Source organism: Lutra lutra, chromosome 1 (assembly GCF_902655055.1).
Source record: "Lutra lutra chromosome 1, mLutLut1.2, whole genome shotgun sequence".
Classification (NCBI taxonomy): domain Eukaryota; kingdom Metazoa; phylum Chordata; class Mammalia; order Carnivora; family Mustelidae; genus Lutra; species Lutra lutra.
Genome location: NC_062278.1, coordinates 216,533,975 through 216,549,634, shown reverse-complemented (window position 1 = coordinate 216,549,634; position 15,660 = coordinate 216,533,975). Strand labels below are relative to the sequence as shown.

The 15,660-nt window shown below is 42.1% G+C and overlaps 2 pseudogenes; both read right to left on the bottom strand.

The window, feature by feature from the left end:
- Positions 1 to 821: 821 nt before the first annotated feature.
- LOC125085229 (zinc finger protein 639-like) lies at positions 822 to 3,112 on the bottom strand (annotated as a pseudogene).
- Positions 3,113 to 10,029: 6,917 nt separating this feature from the next.
- Positions 10,030 to 11,145, bottom strand: LOC125107878 (olfactory receptor 7D4-like; annotated as a pseudogene).
- Positions 11,146 to 15,660: the final 4,515 nt, after the last annotated feature.

Below are 15,660 nucleotides of genomic sequence, written 5' to 3'. Positions count from 1 at the left end.
GGGCTGCGGCTAGGTTTGAGGCCGGAATGCTGCCGGGAGGACACGGCGGGGGCTGGAACCAGGTAAGTGGGCGCGGCTGCGGGCGGACGGCGGGACCCGTGCGCGGGGTGGGCCGGGGTGGCGTGGGGCGAGCCCCAGCTGCAGTTTGCGCGGTGGGAGGACACCCCCGGGCAAACCCAACGAACGGCCTGCTCAGTGAAAAGGTTTCGTGTCTCCCTCCCCGCAGTTCCTAGAGCCTGTACGGTCGTCGTTCCTTATCGATAAGCGCGAGAACCCAGCGGACCATCCCATTTTTAGGCCTTTATTTTGAGTGTTATTGGGTGGCGTTTTTGCAGTAAATAGAGATCTTTTTTAACACGATTGGGTGATCTCATCTATTCAGGACTTAGGGGAGGGAAGTGGGGGCGTAATGGACGAAGTATGTGAAGGAGATTAAGAAGTACAGTCTTCCGGTTGTAAAATAAGTAAGGAGATGTCATGGACCCGCATATGGAATACAGTCAATGTAACATTTCACCATTCTTTGTATGGTAACAGCTGTAAACTAGACATTGTGTGACCATTTCATGACGTGTATATGTGTCAAATCACTGTGTGCTCCTGAAACTAATCCTTGTTTGTCAGTTGTTCATCAATAAAAAGAGAAACGTCTTGTTCTTGCGCATCATCAAATGTGTTTTATGCATCGACTGAATTGATAACCTCTCTTGCTGTGTTAATGTTTCATCTTTAATTGTACAAATATTTAATTGTTCTTTAACATCACCAAAAATGCCAAATTTATTAGTTTACATCAACGTTATGGAAGTTAAAGAAAATAATTAATTTGTCTCACGGACGGGAAGGTGACTTATTAATTCATTCATTTCCAAACCCCATCTAGCAGTCACTAGGGTTAAAAGTGAGTCAGCTGATTGCTTGAAATCTAATGAACTTTAAGATCTTCAATTTGTCCTGTTGAATGTTAACAGTATTGACATAAATAAATCCCTTCAGGTAAATGTGAATTTATATGTTTGCAGTATTCTCGCATACTTGAAAACTCATTTTCACAATTATCACAAGCATGAGGAAAAATTTTAGTATGTTCAATAGCAACATGCCTGTTAGCATTCATATTGAGTCTACTCTGAAAACCACATACTTGACATACAAAGAAGTTTTTATATTTGTCAAAGGGAATTTTGTAGGCGCCTGGATAGCTCAAACATCGAACTCTTGATTTGGGCTCAGGTCATGATCTCAGGATCATGAGATCGAGCCTAAATCTGGCTCTGCATTCGGTGGGGAATCTCCTCAAGAGTCTCTCTCTCCTTCTCTTGCTGCCCCTCCCCACAAAATGCCTTCTCTCAAAATAAATAAATAAAATATATTTTTAAAAGATTTTATTTATTTGACACAGATCACAAGTAGACAGAGAGGCAGGCCAAGACCGGGGGCCGGGGAAGGGGGTGGGGGAAGCAGGCTCCCTGCTGAGCAGAGAGCTCGATGCACAGGGCTTGATCCCAGGACCCTGAGATCATGACCTGAGCCAAAGGCAGAGGCTTAACCCACTGAGCCACCCAGGCACCCCATCTATTTTTTAGAAAAGATTATTTTGCTAAAGAGGCTGTACTGTCCATGTTCTCCATTGTTATACTTAGAACTCAGTTAATTTACATGCATGTTCATTTACCACATGGCTTTGCAAGTCTTCTGGATCATTGGTTTCATGTTTACAAAACTGACACTAGTACTATTCATCACAGCTGTGCTCCTGGAAATGTAGGTAGCCTTCATTGCTTGAAGATAACTCTACATTGCACTGCTCACAGCAAGAAAGGTCACTAAAATGGGTGTCTGCAATGTGCTGGCCAAGGTTCTCAAAAATCGCTGTTTTATAGTTACAGTATTTACATATGTAGGGATCCTCTTCATGCAGTTTGATGTGTTTAATCAGAAGCATGTTGGTAGAGAAACTTTCCTTGCATATTCAACACATTTGAATTAGTACCTTTGTGCTTCAACATCATATGCTGCTTTATAGCAGAAAAATATTTGCTGTTGAACTCACAAAGTTCGCACCTTTTTAAAGATTTTATTCATTTGTTTGACAGACAGATCACAAGTAGGCAGAGAGGCAGGCAGAGAGAGAGAGAGGAGGAAGCAGGCTCCCTGCTGAACAGAGAGCCTGATTCGGGGCTTGATCTCAGGACCCTGGGATCATGACCTGAGCCGAAGGCAGAGGCTTTAACCCACTGAGCCACCCAGGCGACCCACATTTTTTTTTTTAGGATTTTATTTATTTATTTGACAGAGATCACAGGTAGGCAGAGAGGCAGGCAGAGATGGAGAAGGAAGCAGGCTCCATGCTAAGCAGAGAGCCTGATGTGGGGATCGATCCCAGGACCCTGGGATCATGACCTGAGCTGAAGGCAGAGGCTTTAACCCACAGAGCCACCCAGGTGCCCCTAAAGTTCGCATTTATAGAAGTCACTGCTATTAGCTCTCAGTAAAGGCCAGTTCTGCTGGGCAGGCCCATTCAACGCTTGGCTCCTGTCACAAATTTTGCAAACTTTAACTGGTGGCTCCTCATCAGTTTGGTCTTAGAGAATCTCAGAGGAATTGTTTTCTGTCTCCAAATCGTAATCTCCAGAAATTGCATGCACTTCTGCAACAGTTAGAACATCTTCAGCAGTGTGAACTTCTATAGGACTCTCCTCTTGAGTTTGTTGGTTGGCCAATTCAGATGAGTCACACTCTTCATCACAAATTTCAGTATCAGCAGATTTTTTTTTTCCACAAAAGGCAGTTTGGTCTAGAATTCTCAGTACAGGACTGGGAACAAGGTAGTTAGAATTTCTATTTCTGGTCTTGATTACATCTGTAAATTTTGGCAAATCATCTGATGTCTCTTTATCAGAGTCATTCTTTCTGTTGTCAAAATATTTTAGTCTGGTTTTCTCATAGAACAAATACTATAACTGAACAGAAAAAATTCCATTGAATTCGTCTGCAATTCTGCTTATTCCAGAGGAATCTGAGTGACAAGAAGAGTGTAATGTCTTACTTTTTCTTGTTTTACGATATTCATTCATATCTTTTCAATTTCGTATAATTCTTTTTTTAAGATTTTATTTATTTATTTGACAGAGAGAGAGACAGTGAGAGAGGGAATACATGCAGTGGGAGAGGGAGAAGCAGGCTTCCCACTGAGCAGGGAGGATCCCAGGATCCCAGGATCCCAGGGCTGCAGTACTGTGACCATCACGCTCCAGAGAACTGCCCCAGCCTAGGCCCTCTCCCTCCTGCATGCCTCACACCCTGCTCTTCAGGCCATCTGTACAAAGGTTTAAGTGTTATGTAGATGAAGAAGTCTAGGGGTGTTTTTTTTTAAGATTTTATTTATGAGAGAGTATGGGGAGCAGAGGGAGAGACTGGGCAGACTTCCTGCCCAGCAAGGAGCCCAATGGAGGGCATGATTCCACGACCCTAAGGCAGAACCAAAAGTTGGACCCTTAACCGACTGAGCCCCCCAAGCACCCCCAAAAAGACTATCTGCATTTCCTGCTTTAATTTAATTTTTTTTAAGATTTTATTTATTTATTTGACAGAAATCACAAGTAGGCAGAGAGGCAGGCAGAGAGAGAGGAGGAGCAGGCTCCCCACTGAGCAGAGAGCCCGATGGGCTCGATCCCAGGACCCTGAGATCACGACCCGAGCCAAAGGCAGAGGCTTTAACCCACTAAGCCACCCAGGGTCCCATCCTGCTTTAATTTTAAAAGTCTCTTCAAGCTACAGATCGTATTCGGATTTTATCATTTTCTTCTTAAATATATTTAAAGACACTTAAATCTCTAATCTGCATGGAATGTATTTTGACATGTAGTGTGTGGTAGTGGATCCAGTCACATTTTTTCCTCCAGAAAACATGGCTAATTGTTTTAGTACCACTTACTGATAAATTAACTGGCACACTGAATTGGAATTGCACCTGTATTTAAAAAACAATTCTTATAAATACCTATATCAGTTTCTAGAACTCTTGTGTACTAGTAATGTATTTATATATAAACATATCTCACTCTTGATTATGGTAGGCTTATATGTTTTAATATTTCATGGTAAATATATAATGGTAGGTGATATTTGTTGCATATAACCGCAGTAGGTATTCAGCTTGACATCCTTTACAGGTCAGCTAGTAGAGTATGCAGACAAGTGGTATTGGTATTAGGGTCTGTGCATTTGAAGGAGCAAACACTTCTTTCAGTCTTTAGAAGCTGCTTTCACTCAAAGACCTTCTCCTGCTGGGTTTCAGTCCTGGTGGTTTGCTTCTAGGATCATAGTTGAGTTGGGTTGGAGCCATGTAATACAGCTGCTCCTGGATCTGTAACAGTCTGTGTGAAAATCCTGTTAATAGGGCAGTAAACCTTGTCTGGTCCCTGGTAGAGAGGACCGCCTCCAGGACCTTGGTCAGTAGGGCTGGCCCTAGGACAAGGATTCTCGTCAGGAACCACAGGTGGCAGAGCTATTTTCCTAGTTGTGTGGGAAAGTATGGCTCTCTCACTAGACGTGCATGAATGGCCCCATAACACAGCTGAAAGGGGCTGGAGCCATGTCCGAGAACTGCGTTAGGGTCCACATCCATGTCTGAGTTCTGTAGGCCTGCCTCAGTGGGCACTGATGGATGAGTCTCCCCTTGCGTCTCTGGGTGGGCATGATTCTTCCTACATCGGGACTCAGAGTGTTTGGAGCTGGGTTGTGGGCTGCTTCAAGATCTGCAGTCAGACCAGGTCAGCAGGTTTGCCTTCAGAGTCACAGATGGACACATGTCCTTCTGGATTCTTATGTGCAGAAGACCACAGATCAGAGAGACTGGAGTTGGATCACAGACTGGCTGCTCATAGTCCACATCTCAGAGTCAGGTCAGCAGCCTGTTAACCTGAAAGGTATGGGTGGATGTGTCTCCTTCTGGGGGCTGAGGGATGGTGCCAAAGCCAAATGGGGCTATAGCCAAGTCCACATGAGGATATGACTGTTTCCAGGTGTGTGGCTGGGACTATGTTTAGCCGACCACCTGGGCATAGGTCTGCCCTCTCAAAATGTCCCTCCTTGTTCTTGAGCTCTGCTGAGGCTTTGTAGTCTTATACCTGAATACCAAAACTCTCACTAATGGTTGAGGTCTCTAGAATTTGGAAAGAGCAAGTAAACAGATTTCCTCAAGCACCTCCAGAAAGAAAGTAGCCCTGCTTATGCATTTTAGACTTCTGACTTCCAGAAACGTAAAATAATAAATTTGTGTCATTTTAAGCCAGTAGACTTATGGCAGTGTTTTATAGCTTCAAAAGGAAATTAATATATCTTTCTTCCAAAATTTCCCATCTTACTGCCACTGGTTAGGTCAGGTCCCCATCATCTTTTCCCCTCAACTACTTCAACGGTCTCCTAAATATTCCTTCTGCCTCCAGTTTCTCCCACTCAGAGCAACCCTAAAGTCTTCGTAACACATCTGTGGTTACAGCATGGCCCTAGTGTTCCATTGCTTTCAAAATCCTTAATAGATCAAATTAGATTCTCTCTCTTTTTAGAGCAGAGGCGGGGAGGAGTAGGGAAGACAGAGGGAGAGACTCTCAAGCAGGCTCCTTTCCCCGTGCAGAGCCAGTTCAGGGCTTGATCTCACAACCCTGAGATCATGACCTGAGCTGAAATTAAGAGTCCAATCCCGGGGCGCCTGGGTGGCTCAGTGGGTTAAGCCACTGCCTTCGGCTCAGGTCATGATCTCGGAGTCCTGGGATCGAGCCCCGCATCGGGCTCTCTGCTCTCTCGGGGAGCCTGCTTCCTCCTCTCTCTCTGCCTGCCTCTCTGCCTGCTTGTGATCTCTCTGTCAAAAAAAAAAAAAAAAAGAGTCCGATCCCTAACCAACTGAACCACCCAGGCATCCTTCAAATTGGATTCTTAATAGTCTGTCCTCCATCTACATATCTAGGTTTATTTCTTTTTTTTTTTTTTTAAGATTTTGTTTATTTATTTGACAGACAGAGATTACAAGTAGGCAAGAGAGGCAGGCAGGGAGAGAGAGGAGGAAGCAGGCTCTCCTCTTCTCCTCTTGAGCAGAAAGCAGAGGCTTAACCCACTGAGCCACCCAGGTGCCCCTCTAGGTTTATTTCTAATAACTCAGTCAACAGTTCCATATATCATCCTGAAATGCCTTAGTCTTGAATTTTCCATGTTTATGTGTACATGGTTCCTTTCTCCTCTAGTTCCGATTCTTCTCTCTACTTCCTACCCAAACCATTCTTCAGTTAAATTTCTACTGATTATTTGTTACTCAGTGCTCAAGTGTATTGACCCATTAGAAGTTTTTGATGAGTGGTACCTGGATGGCTCAGTCATTAGGCGTCGGTCTTCAGCTCAGGTCATGATCCCAGGGTCCTGGGATTGAGCCCCGCATCAGGCTCCCTGCTCAGTGGGAAGCCTGCTTCTCCCTCTGCCACTCTCCTTGCTTGTGTATATCCACTCTCCTCTCTCGCTGTCTCTCTCTCCCCATCAATTAAATGAATAAATAAAAATCTTTTTTTAAAAAGTTTTTGGGGTGCCGGGGTGGCTCAGTGGGTTAAGCTTCTGCCTTCTGCTCAGGTCATGATCTTAGGGTCCTGGGATCAAGCCCCACATCAGGCTCTCTGCTCAGCAGGGAGCCTGTTTCCCCCTCTCTCTCTGCCTGCCTCCCTACGTACTAGTGATCTCTCTCTCTCTCTCTCTCTCTCTCTCTCTTTCTCTCTGTGTCAAATAAATAAATAAAATCTTTTTAAGAAGTTTTTGATGATGGGACGCCTGGGTGGCTCAGTTGGTTAGGCGGCTGCCTTCGGCTCAGGTCATGATCCCAGCGTCCTGGGATCAAGTCCCACATCCGGCTCCTTGCTCAGCAGGGAGCCTGCTTCTCCCTCTGCCTCTGCCTACCACTCTGTCTGCCTGTGCTCATGCTCGCTCTCTCTCTCTCTCTCTCTAACAAATAAATAAATAAAATCTTTAAAAAAAAAAAAGAAGTTTTTGATAAATCCCAAGTGTTGGTGATGTGGAAACTGTGGAACCATCATTCAATGCTCGAGGGAATGTATGTATAACTGTAAAATAGTGGAGCCACTTTGAAAAAACATTTAGGAGGTTTTTAAAAATGGAACATCAATTTACCATGTGACTCAGTAATTACACCATGAGTTATCTACCCCAAAGAAATGAAAACACATGTCAACACAGAGACACACATGCAAATGTTCATAACAGAATTATTCATAATAACCCCAAACTGGAATATCCAAGTGTCTACCAGCTGATAAATGAATAAACAAATAGAAGTATATTTATATGTTTGAGTATTATTCTGTAATTATAAGAAACAAAATACTGATATAAGTTTTCCACATAGATAACCCTCAAAAATAATTATGCTAAGTGAAAGAAGCGAGAATTAAAGACCATATATTGGGGTGCCTGGGTGGCTCAGTCGGCGAAGCTGCTGCCTTCGGCTCAGGTCATGATCTCAGGGTCCTGGGATCGAGTCCCGCATCGGGCTCTCTGCTCAGCAGGGAGCCTGCTTCTCTCTCTCTCTCTCTCTGCCTGCCTCTCCATCTACTTGTGATCTCTCTCTGTCAAATAAATAAATAAAATCTTAAAAAAAAGACCATATATTGTATGATTACATTTACATAAAATATCTAGAGAAAGCCAATTTATAGAGACAGGAAGCAGATAAGGTGTTACCTAAGACTGAGGTGAGAGTGGACAGTAACAACTGGAGACAAGGGAAATTTTGGAGTGATAGAAATGTTCTAAAATTGCATTGTGGTAACGGGCACATAATTCTATAAGTTTACTAAAATTACTGAATTTACATTTTGAATGGATTTTATGGTATACAAATTATATCTCAATAATTTCATTAAGTAAATGTTTTCTCTGGAATTACTTAAGTCGTAAACTTTTACCTTTCTTTTCAACAGGTTCTATTACACACCAACATTATTATGCTCACAATTCTGTATTGCAATCATATTTACCTCTTTGATACCCTCTTCAATTTGTACACATAGACAATAATTAAACATTGCTTGAAACTTGATGGACTGAAAATGAATTTAAGCCACCCCATATTGCTGAAATATGCCTTTTTTTCAGTAATTTGAAGATCTAATTATATATGGAATACTTGTTTTTTGTTCAGGTTGATTTTGTCCCAAAAGTTATTAGTTCCATCCCTGATAATTGTTTTAATACCCATCACAATCTTTACTACATCACTCCATTTGGGTTCCTTAGAAGAAGACATGGAGCCAGTGATTCATTGGCACACACATTACTGGAAGAAGCAAGGAAGAAGGACATGGGTTAGGGAGAGGGGAAGTGAAACAGGGAAGAAAGTACATCCAATAAAATGTGCCCTAAGTCAGCTCCCACAGCAATTGAACAGTTTTTATCCTGTGGGGAAATATTGGAAAGTGGTGCAAAACGGAAATACGAGAATTATCCCAGCTAATTGATGATGAAGACGGTATACTTCACACCTCTCCATCAAGAGCTGTCCTTGGGCTCCAAGAGCTCAGTCGGTTAAGCAGCTGCCTTCAGCTTGGGTCATGATCCTAGATCCTGGGATCGAGCCCCCCATCAGGCTCCCTGCTCGACAGAGAGCCTGCTTCTCCCTCTCCCTCTGCCTGCCACTTGTGCTCCCCACCTCTCTCTCTATCAAATAAATAAACAAAATCTTTAAAAGAGAGGGAGAGAGAGAGAGAGAGCGCTATCCTTGGTGGGGCATAATTCCGTTACTTCTTACCCCGTGCACCTGTTGCTGAACATTGATTGGCAGGTTGGAATGCAATGGAGAAAGTGAAAGGATCCCTGCAAATGGAGGAGAAATGCTGACAAATACACTCCTCACTGCAGACTCATTTCTATCAAAATTCTTTTTTTTTTTACTATTTTTTGAAGTTTTTTTTTTTTTTTGACAGAGAGTGCACAAGCAGGGGGAGCAGCCGGCAGAGGGAGAGGGAGAAGCAGGCTCCCCACTGAGCAGAGAGCCTGACATGAGAAATAAAGGTCCAATAGAACAAAGAATATGTAGAGGGAAAGAAGGAAGAGGAAGAAGACAAATAGGAGGCAATATCTCAGTGATATGCAATGCACTATAATACCTACAAACCTGAACAAATGAGGGACACCTGGGTGTCTTAGTTAAGTGTCTGCTATCGTCTCAGGTCATGATCCCAGGGTCCAAGGACTGAGTCCCGCATTGGGCTCCTTGCTCAGTGGAGAGCTTGCTTCTCCCTCTCCCTCTGCCTACCGCTCCTCTGCTTGTGTGCTCTTGCACTCTCTCTCCAAATGAGTAAAATCTTTAAAAAAAAAAAAAAAACCTAAACAAACGAGGTCTCAAATCAACATTCCCACTGTTGAAGTTGAAAATGAGACCAGTGTTTTCAGGAACACTATGGTAGCAAACTTAGGAGTGTGAGCTCAGAGTCAGGTTTCCACACCTCAATCCCAACCATTTTTTAAAAAGAGAGAAAATATCTTAAGGAAATTTCAAGATACATAAATTTACAGATGTAGAGTAATAAGTACCATCTCGATATGGCAAGCACTTCGGTTATGACTATTGTATGATTTCCATTCCATTTCTTCCAGGTTAAAACAAACATATAACTAAATTAAGGTGAAGGATATCAACATTCCAGAGGACAATTTGGGGAGGAAACCATGCTAGCACTTGATATAAGTACTTCACATGTAATATTGAAAATCTCAGGAATGGCTGTAGGAAAGCTGACCAAAGAATATTATAGGCTTCAAATAGGGAAGGAAAAGGAGAAAAAATTATTGAGGAGGTTGTTAGGGAGAAACTCACACAAAAACAAAACCTAACAAAAGCAAACTTGTGAGTACTTTAGGAATAGAAGAAGGCCTGTGTTTTAGGAGAGGAAAGAAACCCAGAAGATTTACATGCACAATATTTGCCTTTGGAGCCCACAATGTCCCCGTGGTTCTTAGGCCAGTGGTTCATCACGGACAAAGGGCTCCCCGATTGCAGAGTCTTCCTAGGGCCCCCTTCACATCCTTAATCCTCAGGCTGTAGATGAAGGGATTCAGCGTGGGAGTGACCACAGTGTACATCACTGAGCCAATTGAGCTCTATGAAGAATGAGTCGCAGAGGAACTGAAATAGAGCCCCAGGCTTGTCCCATAGTACAAGGAGACCACAGAGAGGTGAGACCCACAGGTTGAAAATGCTTTATATTTTCCTGCTGCAGAGGATACTCTCATTAAAGAGGAGACAATCAGAGAGTATGAAAAGAGGATCCCAATAAGAGGAAACATACCCAGTATGGCAGTGGACACATATTTTAAAAAGGTATTATTGATGAGGGTGTCAGAGCAAGCCACTTTGAGAATCTGAACCACTTCACAGAAGAAATGTGGAATTTCTGTGCCTGGGCAGAAGGTCAGCCGCCTCATCAGTAGGACATGAATCAGGGAGACCCAGAAAATGATGACCCAACACACCAGAACCAGCAGGCCGCAGAGTCGTGGGTTCATGATGACTATGTAGTGCAGGGGATGGCAGATAGCCACAAACCGGTCATAGGCCATCACAGTCAGGAGGAAACCATCCATTTCAGCAAAAATCATAAAAAAAATACACCTGAATGAGGCATCCAATATAGGAGATGTCTTTGCTTTGTGCCTGGATGTTTACCAGCATCTTTGGGACAGTAGTGGAGATAAAACAGATGTCAACAGAGGACAGGTTGGAGAGGAAGAAGTACATTACATAGGTGTGTGGAGATGGGAGTCAGAGAGGATAGCTAGAATGATGAGCATGTTTCCCAGCACGGTGACCAGGTACATGAACAGAAACAAGCCAAAAAGGAGGGGCTGCAGTTCTGGGTCATCTGAGAGGCCCTGGAGGAAGAATTCGGATCCTCTAGTATGGTTTCCTGCTTCCACGTAGCCGATGTGCCTGCTAGAGCAGGGGTTGAAAGCAATATTCAGTGAATAGCCAACTGGCACAGCAGCCAGTCATCATATTTCTAATACCACCTTTAGGTGGACATCCTTCACCCTCCATTAGTCCTTCAAAAGGCAATGATTCATTCACTCACCCAAATGGTAGCTCATTTTCAATCTAAATATACTTAGGTATCCTTTCAAAAATTTAGACATCTCTATTTTCTGAAATTTAAACATTTTTAAATTTTTAATTTTTTTTAAATTTCCTACTCACTGGTCTAATTCTATTTGAAGCCTTGGACATAAGCCAATTTCTTCTAGGATATAATCATTCAAAAGAAGTGAAGACATCAAATGTCTTCTTTGATAATCTCCATTATTCAGATATCTCTATACTAGTTATACAATGTGGATTCTCAACTCAAATAGCCTTACTTTGATGAGGTGATGCTGCCTATCAATGTGACAGTTAACTATCTGTTGTTATTATGTGTCTTATTATTTTTCATTCTAAATATACAGTTACTGCTATTAACTTCCTTGTGAGGATTCAGAATGCTCTTGTACACAGTAGGATGGCAATAAATGATGGCTATTTTTGTCAATCCCTTTGGTAGACAAATATCCCCAAATTCAGTATAGAGCTGTGATTCCAAATATGGGATCTTGGGTCAGTCTTTCTAGAACAGGAATTTGGTCTACCAATGTACTCTCTGTGTGTGACCCAGAGAAAGTTAATCTCTTATAGTTGCAGACAGTGTACCTCTACAATAAGAGTGGTAAATATTCCCTACACTGTAAGCCTGGTTAGTGAATTAAATGAGATGATGCATGTTATGTTTCTACTGTAGTTCTTGTGACATTCTGTGGACACTTGGAAAATGTGAGCTTCTGCCCTTACCATCACAATAAATCTGCCTTGTATAGCTATCTCTTATCAATATTAAACTGAGACATCCATCAAAGATGGAATTCTGATCATTATAAACACAATAGGTCTGGTAAATCTTTCGACCACCTTCAAGCACTTCTCATTCATGAATACCCTATACCTCCCTCTTTCAGATACCACTTGCCAGGTGGGTTTCTCTAAGAACAGAGAAGAGCAAGTGGACTACTTAGATAATAGGGTGAAACAGAAGCACACAACCACTAAAGTAAAATACAAAGTTTGGGAGTGTGTGCTCCTGTGTGCCCACTCCGGAGCAGGTGTCTGTTGTATTAAAAATCAGCACTTCCGTTGCTGATTTTTGACATGTCTGGTAGATTTGATTTAAAATATTCAAAAACTTCTATAAGGGAAATCATCCTTAAAAAATTAAAAGGCAAAAAAATTAAAAGGCAAATTTAACATGAAAATAAATGTTTACATTATTCATTATTCATGACAAAAAGGAAGTCCTTGTTATTCCTAATGTCTAGAGATTGCAATTAATTAAAGAGAAAAAATTACTGAGAACCAATTTAGTCTGAGGAGGTACATAGAAAAGTCTTTTCTGAAATAGGTACATTTGAGCTGCAAGAGGAAGGATGGGTAATGGTTAATCAAGGGAAATAAGGAAAGAGCATGTACTTCAGGTCCTGAGAACAGAATTTGCACTTTCTCCGTGGTTGGGTCAGCTCAGTAATGGAAGGGATTTGAGAGGCCAGTGAGATGGAGAGCAGACAGTGAAGTTCAGGAGGGACAGAGTATGTGAGGAGTACACAGGGAGCTTCCTGTACTATTCCTTAATGTGCCTCTCACATTGGTGATTTTATGTTTATTTGTGGGCCAGAGGTTGTGACCGTTTTTGCTCTCCATTGTCTTTCTAAAGATTTACATGGTGCCTGCACATACTAGGTGTTCCACACATGACATGTTAGGTGTATAATAAAGATTGAGACCAAAAGCTTCCACTATAACACAAGAAAGGAATCTTCAAGCTCATCATATGACTAAATGTAGACAAAAACAACAACAACAACTTGGGACAGTAAAGTTAAATACAATGCAGTCATGCCTATTTAAGAAGAGTAGTATATCCTAAACAAGTAAAACAAGTATTTTAGGAATGGAAAGCTCATTAATGCTACGATGTTTGCTAAAAGTCTGCATCACAAAGATAGAAAAATGAAGAGGAACATAGCCATAATCACAATGGAAAAAAATATTTGAGAAAATGTAATAGCCATTCCTGTGCTTAGTTGCCTGGAAAGAACTTTGGTCAGTTTCTTAACACAATAAAGAATAGTTGGTTAAAACTGCAACCAAGGGGCACCTGGCTGGTTCAGTCAGTAGACCATGCAACTCTTGATCTCTGGGTTGTGAGTTTGAGCCCCATGCTCAGCACAGAGGTCACGTAAAAAAAAAAAAAAAAAAAAAAGAAAAAAGAAAAGAAAAGAACTGCAGCCAACAGGGTATTCTACATTAATACACTAAATTATTTCTCTTAAATTTGTGAGCAGGTCAAGACAATCTGCTCCAACTCAATCACTCCATATTCTCGTGAATATTTATAGAGATTAGTAAGATAGGAAATGGATATTAGTCTGAATACCAAATGTCAGAAACGATTGCATTATTTGTAGATATATTGTGGACACTAAAGGAAAACAATGACATTACATAACTATTAAATGTGATCAGACACTTAAGGCAAATCTGCCAGCAGAAACAGTGAATATAATTTTAAAAAATCTAATCACTTGAGGAATAAAGAGGACAACATATCATGCATTACATGTATCAGGTGAGTAGTTAAGTGATGGAACAGGAACTAGAATTCATGGAAATGATAAAGATGAGACTCACTGGAAAATAACTTACTGAAGAGTATCTCTAGATTGTGAAAGAGAAGGAAACAGAACAAGAGCTGGGGAAGACTGGTTTAAGTAGCAAGTAAAGCACCTTCATACTACAGGGACTTCAGCTTTGTAGACTGACTAAATATGGGACTGTACCTAACTCATTACTCTAGAGATAAACCCAGTGCCCACTTTCTCACCCCTTTCCCCCCTACTCCTCCAGCCATGACTGGGAAGCAATGATCCTACCCTCTCTGATGATTATCATGGAAGCTTTCTCTTCTCAGCAGTCTGTCCCAGGAGAACCCATTTGGGTTTTCCCCTAAGCTGCCCTCAGAGAATTACAGGAAAGGGGGAACGGGACATGTTATTATCATAGTGGTTGAATTCTCAAAGGTCCTCATTGAATAAATTGTTCTTCTGACTTTCCTCACTGCAAACAATTCAGGTCCCCTGGGATATAAAGATGAAAGAATGGCAGATTTTCAGTCATGTCTGGGTAGGCAACAGTGGGCAAAGATGAAGGTATATTCTCAAAAAAATTTCTTTTTCCTTTGGTTTGAATTAAAATGAGAAAATATCCCCTAAGAAACATTTAATTTCTACAAGAACCAAAACCAGGAATCAACTTTGTGGAATACCCATTTCTTGAAGAATCTTTGGAGATTTCAAAGATCACTTAGTCCACAGTGTCATGGAGGCAAAGAGGTCCTTTCTGAAGAAAAGCAGAGTGGTTAATAGTTTGGGTTCTGTTGAAAGGACTAACCAAATGAGGACTGAAAATATCCCTTGACATTTGCTGGCGACATGGGGGCCTTTGTCGATATTAGAGAGGGCACCATTTTTTACCTCTAACATGAGGGAGAGGGACATAAACAATCCAGGTAGAGTGGGTTGATGAGTGAGTATTGAGGAAACGGAGGTGCCAATATAAACCACCTCTAAAGTTTGTCACGGAGTGTGAGGATAGAGGCAAAACTATGCAGATGAAAAATGGGGAGTATGGTTTTTAAAAATTTGTTTAGGGGCGCCTGGGTGGCTCAGCTGGTTAAGCAGCTGCCTTCAGCTCAGGTCATGATCCTGGAGCCTCAGAATCGAGTCCCGCATCAGGCTCCCTGCTCATTGGGGAGTCTGCTTCTCCCTCTGACTTCTCCCCCTCATGCGCTGTCTCTCTCATTCTCTCTCTCAAATAAATAAATGAAATCTTTTAAAAAAATTTGTTTAATGGGAAGTATGCAACACGCTTAATTTCAAAAAGTATGATGACATTTAGAGCAGACTTTTGCATACAGTAGATATTCTCGCTACACAATTCACAGGATGCATATACACTCTAAGTCAGTGACAATCATAATGTTCCCTAACTCAAATATATGGGATACTTGGGTCCAGAAATCAAGGCTTGTTAGAAGCAGCCCTATCTAATGTCATGCCCAGTGAGCCGATTGGGCAGTATTTGGTTCAGGTCTCTTCAACTCTGGCCTCAGCAGCTTTAGAGCTCTTGACACCTACAAGGTTAACTTCCAGAAACATGGCCAAGGTCCTATTGAAGTTTTCCAGCTGCCTGGAATTTGAGATCTGTTAAGCCAGCAAGAGGAGACACCATTTTGGCAGGGTTAATTGACCGTCGTCATGAATGTCATTGTGTAAGCCTGGCAGTGGGCGTGCTCTGGTATCCACCTGTGACCAGTCAGTGGATGGGAGCAGCCCAGCAGGATTCTTGGACCAAAGACAGTGGTGGATACAGATGGCTGTCAGGTAGTTATGCTCCTGCAGCAGGAGATCTGAGTGGGTAAGTGAGTCAGCTTCCTTTAGCTGCGGGCAATTCTCCAAGAGGGTTAAAGGCTGAGGGTTGTCAGATGGCTGTAGTCCCTGAACCTGGAGACTTAAACCCTTAAT